This window comes from Miscanthus floridulus, chromosome 19, assembly GCF_019320115.1.
Source record: "Miscanthus floridulus cultivar M001 chromosome 19, ASM1932011v1, whole genome shotgun sequence".
Taxonomy (NCBI): domain Eukaryota; kingdom Viridiplantae; phylum Streptophyta; class Magnoliopsida; order Poales; family Poaceae; genus Miscanthus; species Miscanthus floridulus.
Window position 1 is genome coordinate 96,621,103 of NC_089598.1, and position 12,604 is coordinate 96,633,706.

General features: G+C 46.6%; 6 non-coding genes across 6 annotated transcripts; all 6 read left to right on the forward strand.

The window, feature by feature from the left end:
• The first annotated feature begins 10,323 nt into the window (after positions 1 to 10,323).
• Positions 10,324 to 10,452, forward strand: LOC136530213 (small nucleolar RNA snoR111). Its single transcript, XR_010777698.1, has one exon. It is a non-coding gene; the product is annotated as a small nucleolar RNA snoR111 (small nucleolar RNA).
• A 93-nt stretch (positions 10,453 to 10,545) lies between these two features.
• LOC136530230 (small nucleolar RNA snoR134) lies at positions 10,546 to 10,693 on the forward strand. Its single transcript, XR_010777714.1, has one exon. It is a non-coding gene; the product is annotated as a small nucleolar RNA snoR134 (small nucleolar RNA).
• A 72-nt stretch (positions 10,694 to 10,765) lies between these two features.
• LOC136530222 (small nucleolar RNA U36a) lies at positions 10,766 to 10,851 on the forward strand. The gene has a single exon (XR_010777706.1). It is a non-coding gene; the product is annotated as a small nucleolar RNA U36a (small nucleolar RNA).
• A 65-nt stretch (positions 10,852 to 10,916) lies between these two features.
• On the forward strand, positions 10,917 to 11,011 carry LOC136530076 (small nucleolar RNA Z223). The gene has a single exon (XR_010777583.1). It is a non-coding gene; the product is annotated as a small nucleolar RNA Z223 (small nucleolar RNA).
• An 86-nt stretch (positions 11,012 to 11,097) lies between these two features.
• Positions 11,098 to 11,216, forward strand: LOC136530109 (small nucleolar RNA Z278). The gene has a single exon (XR_010777610.1). It is a non-coding gene; the product is annotated as a small nucleolar RNA Z278 (small nucleolar RNA).
• A 96-nt stretch (positions 11,217 to 11,312) lies between these two features.
• Positions 11,313 to 11,418, forward strand: LOC136530199 (small nucleolar RNA snoR97). The gene has a single exon (XR_010777685.1). It is a non-coding gene; the product is annotated as a small nucleolar RNA snoR97 (small nucleolar RNA).
• Positions 11,419 to 12,604: the final 1,186 nt, after the last annotated feature.

A 12,604-nucleotide genomic window follows, 5' to 3' on the forward strand; every position in this document is an offset into this window, starting at 1 on the left:
TGAAGTCTAGGCTCTCGAAGCGCACATGCATGCCTAGGACCCTGCTAATGTTGTGGCTAGCCATCCATGGCCTGTTGTGGATGACGAGACGTGCAAAAGGCCCCTACCTAGTGCACCAACTATCGGTGTTTCAAATCACAGGCTAGTAAATTTCTAGTTTGCGTATCTAACCCAGATGGCTATGCTCAGAGAACATAAGGATTTATACTCGTTCAGGTGGAACGTGTAATAGAACCAACCAATTATACGAGATTAAGTAAGGAAATCTTCCGCCGAAGTAGATAATTTAGCAAACTTAAGCCCGTATAACCCGGTAGTCCGTGAAACCATGAAGGATTTCAAACCAATCGACATACAAACCTATATCATACAAGTTTAGCAATCACCGTCACATATTACATAAAGTTCGCGATGACAGTTGGATACATCGGAGTTTAGAACATAAAGTTATTACAACCCAAATTCAAACTGAAATAGCGGAAGCAAATAGTTTTAAAGCCACACACACACTTTTGGTTCAGATACAGTGCCAGTAGGTAGTCATCTCCAACAAAAGCATCAGATGAGAGATACGGAGTGACCATTGCCCTTGGTCCTAGTTGTCGCCCGTCGCCGGGTACAGGCAGTTAATGCAATAACCGTAGTACATTTGACCATCTGCAACAACAATGGGAACAACGCCCTGAGTACGAAAAGATACTCAGCTAGACTTACCCGTCTTAAACCAAAATAAAGCGACACCAAGGATTATGCAAGGCTTTCTTTAGTGGGCTAGCTGACTCGTTTTTGAAAAGCATAAGCTATCATGAAGAAACCATTTTAAGTACTTTGCATCATCTTTATTATGACATATCTATCTAGGTAAGCACCTATACTATAGCAACCACTTGATTAACCAATAACATCCAGTTACCAACTTAGATTTAGCATATCCCATACCATCCAGATAACCATCAGTGTTCCATCATAATTACTACGATGCTGTAGCTCAAGTCAAGTGCTCACTATCTAGGAGCGATGGCGATTCGAATCGATTCCTAACCAGCTAGTGATTTATTCCTCACACAAACCACACTCACCGATCAAGTGAGCTACAGATCACTAATGACACTTTCTAAGTAGCCGTGGGATAACAGTCATGGACCGCACTACCCAGGGACCGCCCGACAGCCAGGATGCACCTTGGGCTCACTCTTCACGTCCCTGTCATACCCCCTTCAGCACCAGTCTGCCAATCCGAGTTTATCCCAGCTCAAATAGTGTCACTAGCTTCGCGGTCGAAAGGTACTTTATTCAGCCAGCTAAATGTGAGGCATACGTTCAACATGACAAGAGGGATGAGCAATGATCGGTCCTTAATCGACATAGACGGAAAACTAATAGCACTCCAAAACCCTATCTGGTTGCCTCCAACTTTTCCGTCCAGTCTCCAATTATCCATCACACATGGTTAATTCTAGGATATCATTCGTTCCATAGCTAAATTCTTCCAGTAACCACCTATAAATGTAGGTGACCAGAAATCACCGATCGCTACCAGTCTAAGCAGTTATTCGATCCTGACCTAATAGGGTAACAAGGTAATAAGGTAGGCAAGGATAGTAATAAATGCATCAACAGTTTCAATCAACTCCTACAACTTAATGCAACAATATATAAACTCATATATAGAAAGAATTGCTTTTATAAAGTAGGAGATTTAGAATGCTCCAGGGCTTGCCTCGTTCGAACGAACTAGGTTGATGATCCACGCACTTGGGCAAGTCCTCTCCTTGCTCCTCTTCCTCTGGCACCACCTATGCCTTGATTTCTTGTGGATCTGTCCCGGTCTGCTCTTCTTGAACTACTACTAGCAACTCCTCCTGCGATCCTGTATGATGCAGATATATAAGTGCTCATGCATAGGTGCATCGGAGAGATGACATGTAATGATCATGATGCATGGAATGTAGATGGACATGTTTAACTTTATTGGACATAGTAGAAGTAAAGCTCTTCTATAAGGTAGCCAACATCATCCAAGAACATGTACTACTATACTACTACTACAACCACTATACTAACATGCCAAGTCACCACAGCAAGCTAAGATGCTTCAAAGATACACCAAAGCAAACATTATTAACTAAACATGCATTAAAAAGGTTAATTAAACCCTAATTGAAACTAGGTTTGAACAGCAACACCTATTTTGGTAGCACAGAAAAATCTAAGAAAATTACAGTAGCATAGTACTACTCTAAGTAGACTACCATAAAATTTTCATGGTATTTGGATAAGTAAAATAGCCTACACAAACATGACAAGCTATGGCATAAATATGAGCATGAAAATACTTTGTATTATGAAAAGTATCAAACAACAGATTTAATATTTTTTCTATGTTCTACACAGTAAACAATCACTGCACAAAAATTATCATACACATGTTTTATACAATTTTTGCTCTCTATCAAAATAACAAAACATCATCAATTAAAGGCACTTGAACTACACATCAATATTTCTCTACAGAATATACATGACATATATTTTTCCTACAAAGTACATCACTAAAGGAGATTAATAAAACTAGAACCATATTTTTCTAATAATTATTCTATTTACTAGATATTTTCTAAGATAACAGCAAATACAAGAATTAAATAAAACCCTATACAAAAGTATCACAAAACCACATGCAATATTTTTCTACTGTAGATCTAAGAATAAGAAGCATATAGAAATTTGTTTCACCAAAATTTGGGGCACCACAGCAGCAACTATGTATTTTAGAATCCTTTAAAAGTATTTTCTAGAAATCTTTTTCTTTTAAAACAAAAATCTAGCCATTGAAAATGCTGGGTGCACCCGGTGCAGTGCACCCAGGTTCATGCCGAGGTGCTGACAGCGGGCCCCCGTGGGTCAGCCGACCCCAACTGCCAGCCACCTGCTATAGGGGAGGCGGCGCTGACTAGCGCGAGCTCGCCATCGGCGAGGTGGCCGGCGACGAGGTCACCACCCACGTGACCACCGGGCCAAGGCGGACCTACCGGTGCATCTATCGGGGCCAGTGGAGCTCGGGAGCAAGCTCACCGGCATCCATGGCGGCGCGGTGGCCTGGCTCAACGTCGGCCGGCCATCTCCGACCGAGGTGAGGTGCGGGGAGGGGCTTGGGAGCTACCCCGTGTTCGTGCGGTGCTCGTGCGCATAAAAAAGAGGTGAGAAGGAGGACGGAGGGGCGAGGTCCATGGAGCATCGCATCTTCGGTGAACTCTACTGCTACTCCGACGAGGGATTCCCGAGGAAGGGAAGCTTCCCATGGCTTACCGAGGCGAGCACGGGGTGCGCGAGGTGGAGGTAGAGCTTTTGGCGAGACGGAGCGGTCGACGGTGAGCTTCAGTGGCCGGACGAGCCAACTCTGGCGAGGGAGCGGGCATGTGCGGTGGTAGACGGCCACTGCACTGCTATAGCAGAGTGAGAGGCAGGGGGACAAGGCAGCAAGTGAGAGGAGCGTGGGGTGGAGCACGCGTCTGGTCGGCTCTTGAGCCGAGCGCTGGTCGGAGCACCGCCCTTCGCCGCTGGTGTACGGATGCCGCATGGCGGTCGGGTAGGCGGGGAAGGTGGGCACGGCGCGTCCACACGCGGGAGCGGCACGGCGTGGGCCTGGGTCGGCGAAGCGACGTTGGGCCAGACGCAGGGCGTGGCGCAGCGTGGGAGCACGAGCGCGCGAGCGCTGTGGGCCGAATCCGCGAGCGGGCCAGAAGGGAGGCGGCGGCCCAACTAAGGTAAGAACTGTTTTTTTCTTTTCTTTCCCAAATTCATTCAAATGAAATTTTTAAACCTTTTCAAAGTAATTTCAAAAGTTGGACCCAAAATAGAAGTTGCTCCGAAAAATGTACTCTACAACTTTGCCAAAAAGAGTAAGGCCAAAATCCAATTAGATTTTGAACTATAGATTTAAAGTTAATTTAAATCAAAAACACTATTTTAGAAGATTATTTTTAAAAGCAAAATTTGAGAAAACTTTGAACATACACCTTGCTCCGAATTGCATCCTAATTACTTCTAAGTGGTCTAAGTGATCAACCAAGGTACACACATGGCAAAACAAACATAGCATCCAATCTATTAAAACAAAACTATGCAACATACATGTTTCATTAGTATGTTTCAATTCTATATTTCATGTCATGCTTATGAATGCATAATAATGATTATGCTCATGATTTGCAAAATGTTAATGCACGCTTAACACCGAGGTGTTACAGAACATCCCTACGTATAGTCTGTTGCTGCTCGTGTTACCGGCACTTGGTTCATAGTAGGGGTTACAAACAGGCGAGAGAGGGAGAAGGTTCCAAGTCTCTAGTGAAAGGAGTGAGTCTGGTTGAGCTCTCTGTCTACTATCGAGTGCCTAAGCCTTTAGCTGCTTAGACGTGTTAGACGCGTGGGAATCGCCCCCCTATGGGGTGCCCTGTTTCCCCTTTTATAGATGAAGAGAAAGATGCAGGTTACATCGGAGAGAGAAAGAGAGACGAGGCGAGGAAGGCTTCCGAGATTGCAACGTCTTCCATCTTCTTTACGCGGGTGTAACACCCTCGGTGTTACACTATACAGTCTTTTGCTAAAACACTGCATGAGCATCATATTTGTGTGTAAACATGTGTAATATAGGTTGTAAAGCAATTTACGTAACTTGAAACGTTCGTCAAAAACGCGAAATGAATGTTATATTTCATGTCGCATTATATCACTTAGGGTTCTAAACGAATTTTTATTAAACTAAAATGCTATAGAATGCATATACGAAAATTTAATAAAGTTTGTAGTACAAACTTCGTAGGTGGTGATGAAATACATGCGGTCGAGAATGGAATTCCCTAGCTTGCATGGTTGGTAGCTTGGAAATCGAATCTGACGCGAACCAATCAAGGCTTAGTCAAATTTCTTAAGTCGGAAAACGCTGTGAGGAAGCTAAGTTTGGCAATTTTTGTAGGAGGATCAGGTTAAGTAGTGGTATGGTCTTAGGGCTTGTTTTAGTAGCCTAACATGCCATCTCAAGTATAGAATTGGTGGTTTAGCAATTGGATCATCGAGTTGGGTTTTTGGGGCGCTTTAAAAAGCGTGCGTGGCATGTTTTGGGCCGAGTCCTTTGCTTGGGCACGCTTACCGTGCCCGGCAATCAGCGTCGCAGCAGCAGCCATCGACACGCACGCTCCCGCATGCATACCACCGCCCTAGCCGGGACTGCCGCTGGCGCCGCGCTGCTGGTCACTACCACCCGCTGCCGCACCCAAGCACGCACTTGGGAACTTAGGGCCAGTAGGGTCCAACCACTTTGCTCCACCGCCGCCATCTGCCTTGCTGGGTCGTCCGCGTGCGCTCTCATCTCCAGTGACGCTCGCCGTCATGTCGTTGTTTTGCCTTTATGACGTCGAAGCCGCACGTGTGTGTCCCGCTGCCGCCGTCGCGTCCGCTTGGCCGCTCTACCACTACCGTCGCATCTGCCTGGCCGCTCTGCCACCTCGTGCTTGCCTGCACGGGTCCATGCATGCATGGCCGTGCTTGGCCTAATGCGGACGGCACATGGTCCTATCGGCACCGTCACCTTGCCGCACATGGAGTTGCTCCCCCCGTTGCCGCTGCTGCGCACGCTCGCTACGCTGTCGCGTGGCCTGGCCATCGTCGTTTTGCAAGTCAATGCGCTGCAGTCGTTCGTCGTCATGCCAGACTCGTACGTGCATGAGAAGCCATCATTGTCACGCTGTTGTCCTTTCCCATTTAGTGACTACGCCACACCACGCTCCCCATCACGTCGCCTTGAATGGCGTCGCACCGGCCGGCCGAGCCGTGCCAAGGCCAACCCATAGAGCTGGCCCCATCCTTGTAATTGCACATGTCTAGAGTTGATTTGGAGTCTAGCTTCGTGCCAAGCTTGCCACTCCTGTAGGCGTACATGGTTGGGGCGTCAATTTGGGATTTGCCCCACCACCAGCCACCATAAGACCGAGCTAAGTCGTCCATCTAATTGGCCTTGCATAGTCCACCTCTATCCAATTAACCGTGCACCCAACTAGCTCTGGTAGTTAGCTCATGATTGGAGTTGACCCGACAAGATTTCATCCTCCAGTGAGGTAATGCGGGGCATTTTCCTCACGGTAGTATGCCATGGCCATCGAGGCGGGTGCTCGGCCAGGGCGTCACTCTATGCTCCATTGTCTCAATTGAGCGGTGATTTTGCGTTTCCTTGATTTGGTTGCCTCGCCCGTGTAGCAGTTTCACCGATGGAGCAGCAGGTCACCGAGGACGTTGTCGCCACGCTTGCCATGAACCGAAGCACTCCCACGCACATGGTCAACCACCTTGCCGAGCCTCACAACCGTGTCTAGTCTGTCCTACACGTCTCTGGTGAGGTCCTCTTGCTCCTAGGGTAGGTAGTTGAACCAATTGGGTCTAGGTCACTCAGGACGCGTTCGTTGCCACCGATGAACTGGATTGGATGTTGTTTCCATGGAGCGGTTCTAGTAGGGCTTCTATCTTGTTGCTCGTAGTCTATAGATGGATAAAAGGGTAGCGGCAGAGGCATTGGGCTAGGTGATTTCACCGGCGTCGGTGTTGCCATAGCCAGACCCTGCCACGGTGCATGGCCATGCCTTCGGGCTACACCATTTGTCGTATTTGATATCTCGATTGGTTGCGCTTTGCACGTAGAGTGTCATGGTGGTGCTAGTTGATGCCGGGGAGGTCCGTGCTCGCCGATGTTTGGCCAGAGATGCTACGGCCTTTAGTAGTTCCGACTAGGGACCTTGAAAAACAGGAATTGAATTAAGGGTAGGGTGCTAGATGCAAGTACAAGACTTAGTTAAATAGTGTTCGAGTTAGCTTCGCGAATAGGAAAGAGAACGAGGGCTATTTAGCAAAAGAGCCAGCTCGCGCGCGGGCTCCGTCGTGGGCCGCGTCCATGCGTCGCGCATGTGGGCCGCGCCGATGGCTCGTGTTTGCACGCGCTGCATGAGCATGGGCCGAGCCACGAGTAGTTAGTTTCCTTTTTCTAGTGAATTAACAAATGTTTATTCAATTTAGTTTTGAGCTGATCTTGGTAAAATTATAGTAAATTCTGTAAGTGTCCAAAAATAGCGAAATAAAATTTGTTAGGTTCATAAAAATACTATTTATCTGTTGGTGTAGTTAGTTTATAGTTAGCTGTGATAATGATAGTTTCATAAATTCAATTTAGAAAGCTTAGTATTAGTTAGCTTAATATTTGTAGGAATTTTTGTGGCAAATTAGTGATAGCTTTAGCTATGAAAATTTTATAGTAGGCTCATTAGATTATTATGTGCTCACTGTAATTTTTATAGCTATAGAGTAGGTTGATAAATAAAATAACTAGAACTCCCTGTTTTATCATATATAGAGTAAATCGATATTAAGAATAGGGACTCCTTTAGTTTCTAAGTTAATGTATAAAATGTCTCATACCTGTTTAGTGGAAATGATAAGTAACGTAGCATCTTAGTCGGTAGAGCTAGTTTAGTAGCTTGACAGATGTATTTTTATTTTAAGAGTTGCTGTTGCCGTATTACTAAGTGTTGCATCATTATTTCATGCATATAGATCACGAGTTGGTAGAGTTCGTGCTTGTGGACGAACAGGACTATGAGAAGATTATTGAGAAGTACGAGGAGAAGGTTCTCATACAGGAGGGAGCCCCAAAGCCGTTCGTTGCTGACTTTGTTGACCCACCGCCTGTCCAAGGCAAGCCCCGGTGCATAACCCTTATTTTGAAAGATCGTTGAATATATATGAGGTGTATTTACGTACAGGCATTTTATGGAAACTATATGCATAAATATATCTACCTATGAGTCCTACTAGTATAGGTCGAGTAGCTACTATGCTCAGAATTTTGGTAGCGTGAGTAACCTATCGTTACTCACAATAGGTGATAATTATGATCACTCATGATAAAGTGGTGGAAAGAAAAAATGGTGACCGGACAGGGATACGGTTTGGGGTATTGGTGGATGTAAGAGGTTGTGTCCTACAGCCAACAGGGCATAGCTTGGTTATACTTTTTTCATGTCTGTGTCGGTTAAGGACCGGCTGCTGCATTGGACGCTAGGCAAGTCATAAATTTATTATCCCGAGCACATATTTGGGTATGGGCGTAGGGAAGACTTATTGCTCGCTTGTCGTGGGTTCTGGCTCTTTCTGAACCGACTGATTGGAGGCGGGGATGGTGGAGGTCCTTGCACCGCACTGAGTCCGTGACTCAGGAGCGGGGGCTTAGAGTCTAAGTTTGGATAGGGATCTAGGACCCTGTGATAGGAGAGTGATGGGTTAGTCCTGCTTGTGCCTAGGGTATAAGCGAGGCGTGTGTTTTTGGGGCACCTAGCTGGGGGCATTGATTCGCGAATCACCGAGCAATCCGGTATGGCTTGTCTAAACTTTAGCACCGTAGTAAGAACTGAAAGATGAAAGGTGAAGAAATAGAACTGTTGCTCAACTCTTACTTGAAAGTAGAACATGTGCTTACATAGAATGACTAGATAAAGAATTAATCATGACTGCTAATAATAACATAAATAAGGATTCACTATTAGTATTGCTTTCTGTAAAAAGAAAACCAGCAAACCATAAAACTTATCATATTTCTTAGAGTCAAGAAATTATCCCCTCTAGTCGGATAAGTCGTGCGAGTACATTGTGTACTCAGGGTTTATTTACCCCTATTTCAGGTACTACTTGAGGAGTAGCCGTTGTGTGAATGATTCTTCTGGTTGGCTCAGACGGATCCTTGCTTATTATCGATAGATGTTATTCGAGTTTTATTTTTATTCCGCTGTTTAATATTCCGCACTCTGAATTTGGTATTATAATAATATATTTTGAAGAACTCTGGATGTATGAAATGGACTAAGTATTGTAACTCGTTCTCATTATTGGATCCTGCGGAAAAAATGTGGATCTTTCGGGCTCTCCCTTGGGGTGTGCCCGACGAAACCCGCCCAATGTAGCTCGCTCTCGGGGTGCTTAGTGTTAGTGGAAGACAAGCGCCTCCGTAAGTGAGTTATTTTGGGCGGTTTTACCACAGCGGATCCCGCCAGCCCAGTAGATGACGACGGGGATGGCTCCACGTTGTGGCCCTGTTCGTCACTGGCGCCGTACGTGGGCGTTGTCAGCCAATCGTGGCGCTTCATCCCGTCCTAGTGGACGGTATGACTCGCTGACGCCTCCGCTGGAGGCCGTACGGGGCGTAGGTAGCACAGCGCCGGCACGCCCGATGCTGTTGGCGACATGCGTCCTCATACGTGGCCCGTCGTGGTCGCGGGTCACGTCAAGACGCGCCTGCTCCTTTTCTGGCGTCAGAAGTTTGACCCTAGACTCGTATGTTTAGACCCGTAGTGGTTGGGGGCGGTACGGACCTCCGTCGGGCGAGGCGGAGCCCGCACCCTTGGGGTCAGCCGAGGCGGAGCCTGATCCGGAGTCCGTGCCCTCGGGGCCGGACGTGACGGGGCTCTCACCCTCGGGGTCGGGCGTGATGGGGCCCTCGCCCGAGGGGTCGGGCGAGACGGAGCCCGCGCCCTTGGGGTCGGGTGATCCGGATCCCGTATCCTTGAGGTCGGGCGAGACGGAGCTCGTGCCCTCAGGGTCGGACGAGGCCAAGATACACTCTTAACCATCCGATGAAATTAGCGTTCACGACCATTAGCTTCCTTCTTCTGGGTATCCCTGATACTGATACTCGACAGGCGGCGATGTGGTGGATTGGGACGATTGGATGGCCGCACGGTGCCGTAAAGCCACGACGGACGAGCGCGGAGTGGGGGAGACGAACTTTGGTGAGGAGATTTTTTTTTTTTTTGGGTCCGGACGGACAGACGGACGCCCGTATTAGCGACGTAGAATTCAAGCCCAACATACCCTGTTTCATGGCATGAGTCTGCATGACCCGCAAGGCCTACAACCCCAGGTCCTTCACGAATTCGCTCCTACAAGCCCAGCTCCCCAGCTTGTGAACAAAATATCACCTGTTTCTAGAGGCCCATAAGGCCTATGCGTTCTAGGTTTTCTGCGCTTCTACGCTTGCGACGCACCTCCCACAGGTCGTTTCTTCTCGACGCCGCCGCCAGGGAGACTATAAAACCAAAGGCCGCGCCAAGCCTGCCTCCTCATCGTCGCCTAGGGTTCCAAGCACCAGTGGCCGCCGCCGCTGCATCAGAGCCGACATCAAATTAACCCGCTCTTCCTTTACTTTTCTCTGTTTGATTTGATTTGGATTGGTTTGAGTTGTTTGCATCGACATCGATCGCAGCGTTTCTGTTTCTCTCTTTGTTGGTAACGGGCGGGGGCACGAACGCCTTACGTGCGGCGCCGCGCTCGCAAGGAGGGGATAGATCGACGCGCCAAGAAATCGTTTCAGTTGCCATGCCTCCAGTAGGCAATATGATTTTTGCTTGACCACAGATTTGCGCGTGCCCCCTTTTGAATCATTTTTCTTTTCGTTTGCGATGGTTGCGATTTGCGATTCGAAGGATCTAGACTAGGTAGGATAGGTTGATGCACGGTGCTAACCCCGGGCTTGTCGGATTTCTACCCTTTGAAGAAGGAAGCCCCAATGCCTGTGCTAGATCCACCGTGTGCCATTCAGTGTTGCAGGCCCTGACGAATCTTGTGATTGGTCTGTGTCAAAGCAATGGATACAGATATTCATAGCATCTCTTATCTCTGCGTGATTTCTCATCTCTGGACTTTTTGCTTTGCAGGTTCGTTTGATTGGTGGCAGTGATTTGACATTACCCGCGCTTCTGATCTTACCCGTGAAGCAAAGGGAAAAATAATGGTTGAATTTCTTAATATGAGCCGTCCTGCGATGTAGTGATCAGTCCCTTCATTTTTGCCGTTTGATATGCATCAGAATCATGTGATTGATCTGTCAGTGATGATACAACCATTCAGCTTAAAACGCCAGTTCTGCTTCTGAGAATTCATGACTGATAAAGCTGATTCGTATCTGAGCATCGATCACTCACATGTCTTCGCACGTTCATACTCGCTATAGGATAAATTCATTCTCTCTGATCATAGTTTTTTTGTTTGCAAATCCCATTGGCCAGTGATGAAATCCCCCGATTGGTTTGAGGCTGCTGTCGTCTCCAAGTTCCTGCTTGTCAGGAAGAACCTACTTGGAGCCGCTGCACCCGCTAGATAACTCTGGGCAAATCTGAGGTCATTGATGTAATTTCTTCTGGTTTTGATTTCGTTGCTTGGTTAACAGTTGGATCTATCCAAAAAGTACTGCCGAGTTTAACTATCCTAGCGCAAGTGTTTCCTGAGTTGCGCGGAGGCTGAAAAACTCGGACAGCGTGTGTTGTCATCAGCTTCGTCTCTGTTTATACTGTGAGATGGGAGTTAAATAACAGCACGAGATTCCATATTTTCTTGATTGATGAATACTTTCAAATATAATGGTCTGACAAATATTTGCAAATGTATCTTTATTTCGATGTAACAGAAATTTTACTCTTTCGCAAAACGACTCGTATCCGTGAAAATGCAGGCAAGTTTCTCCAGGATTGAACGGGACTGGTTGCCCCTCACCAAGGTCGAACGGGACCGGTTTGTAACAGCGAAATAATAATGGATTCACCAAATTTACTTCATTTCAGAATTAAAACTAAAATTTGCGATAGAAATGCTGATACTAAAAGTCAGCAGATGGTTGAATCAGCCGCAGCATAGTGCAGCCGAACACATTTCTGCAGTTTCTACGCTTCCGAAGCACCTATCTCAACAGTTCCATAATCGGATAGAAAGAGGGCCTGTTGTGCCATAATCGGATAGAAAGTGTAGCTTCCGTGATAGTGGGGTCCACCGCTCACTGCTGGAGGCCTGGAAACCAACTAGCTAGGCTAGAGCCGAGAGCGGATTGGATTGGGAGCTGCCAAGAGCACCCGATCGCCTCCGTCTCACCCCTTCATTCCAGATCCAACGACTCTATAGCTGTCAGCTAATTAGCTCAGTCTTAGCTAGTTTTAGTCCACAGAATTATTCTCTGAACCACACCATTCACACGGAATTCTCACATCCTGCTGAGCATACATGAAGCAACGATACATGGAAAAAATGCAGATATTTGACAAAGTAATTGACGTCTTCACATAGTCAACAATTAACAAATATAAAAAAAATATATTTTTTCAACAGTCACTGCTCCATTCAGTCCATAAGCACTAAACATAGAGAATATTTTTGACATCCTGCAACGGCCACAAGTCATGGCTGATTTCAAATAGTCCATGGTCCTTCTTTCAGCTCTAAAACACTTCGGCACATGATCAGTTTCCCCTTTTCTTGGATGACCTTCATTGGCACAAACATATCTACCTGAAGTGACCTTGCAATCACATTTACTTGTGTATCTTTTCCTCACATCAAAGCCTGTATGACCCCATATGTCATCCAAAACTGCCAAGCCTCATCTGGATTTTTGAATTTTAAACCAATTTCAGGTATCCCCTTCTGAACTTCTACCATTGTCTTGTCAAATTCTGTAGCAAACCATAAAGTTCAATGCAATTTGAGAATGGCAAATGAATCTGGCCTTTCATCTATCTTC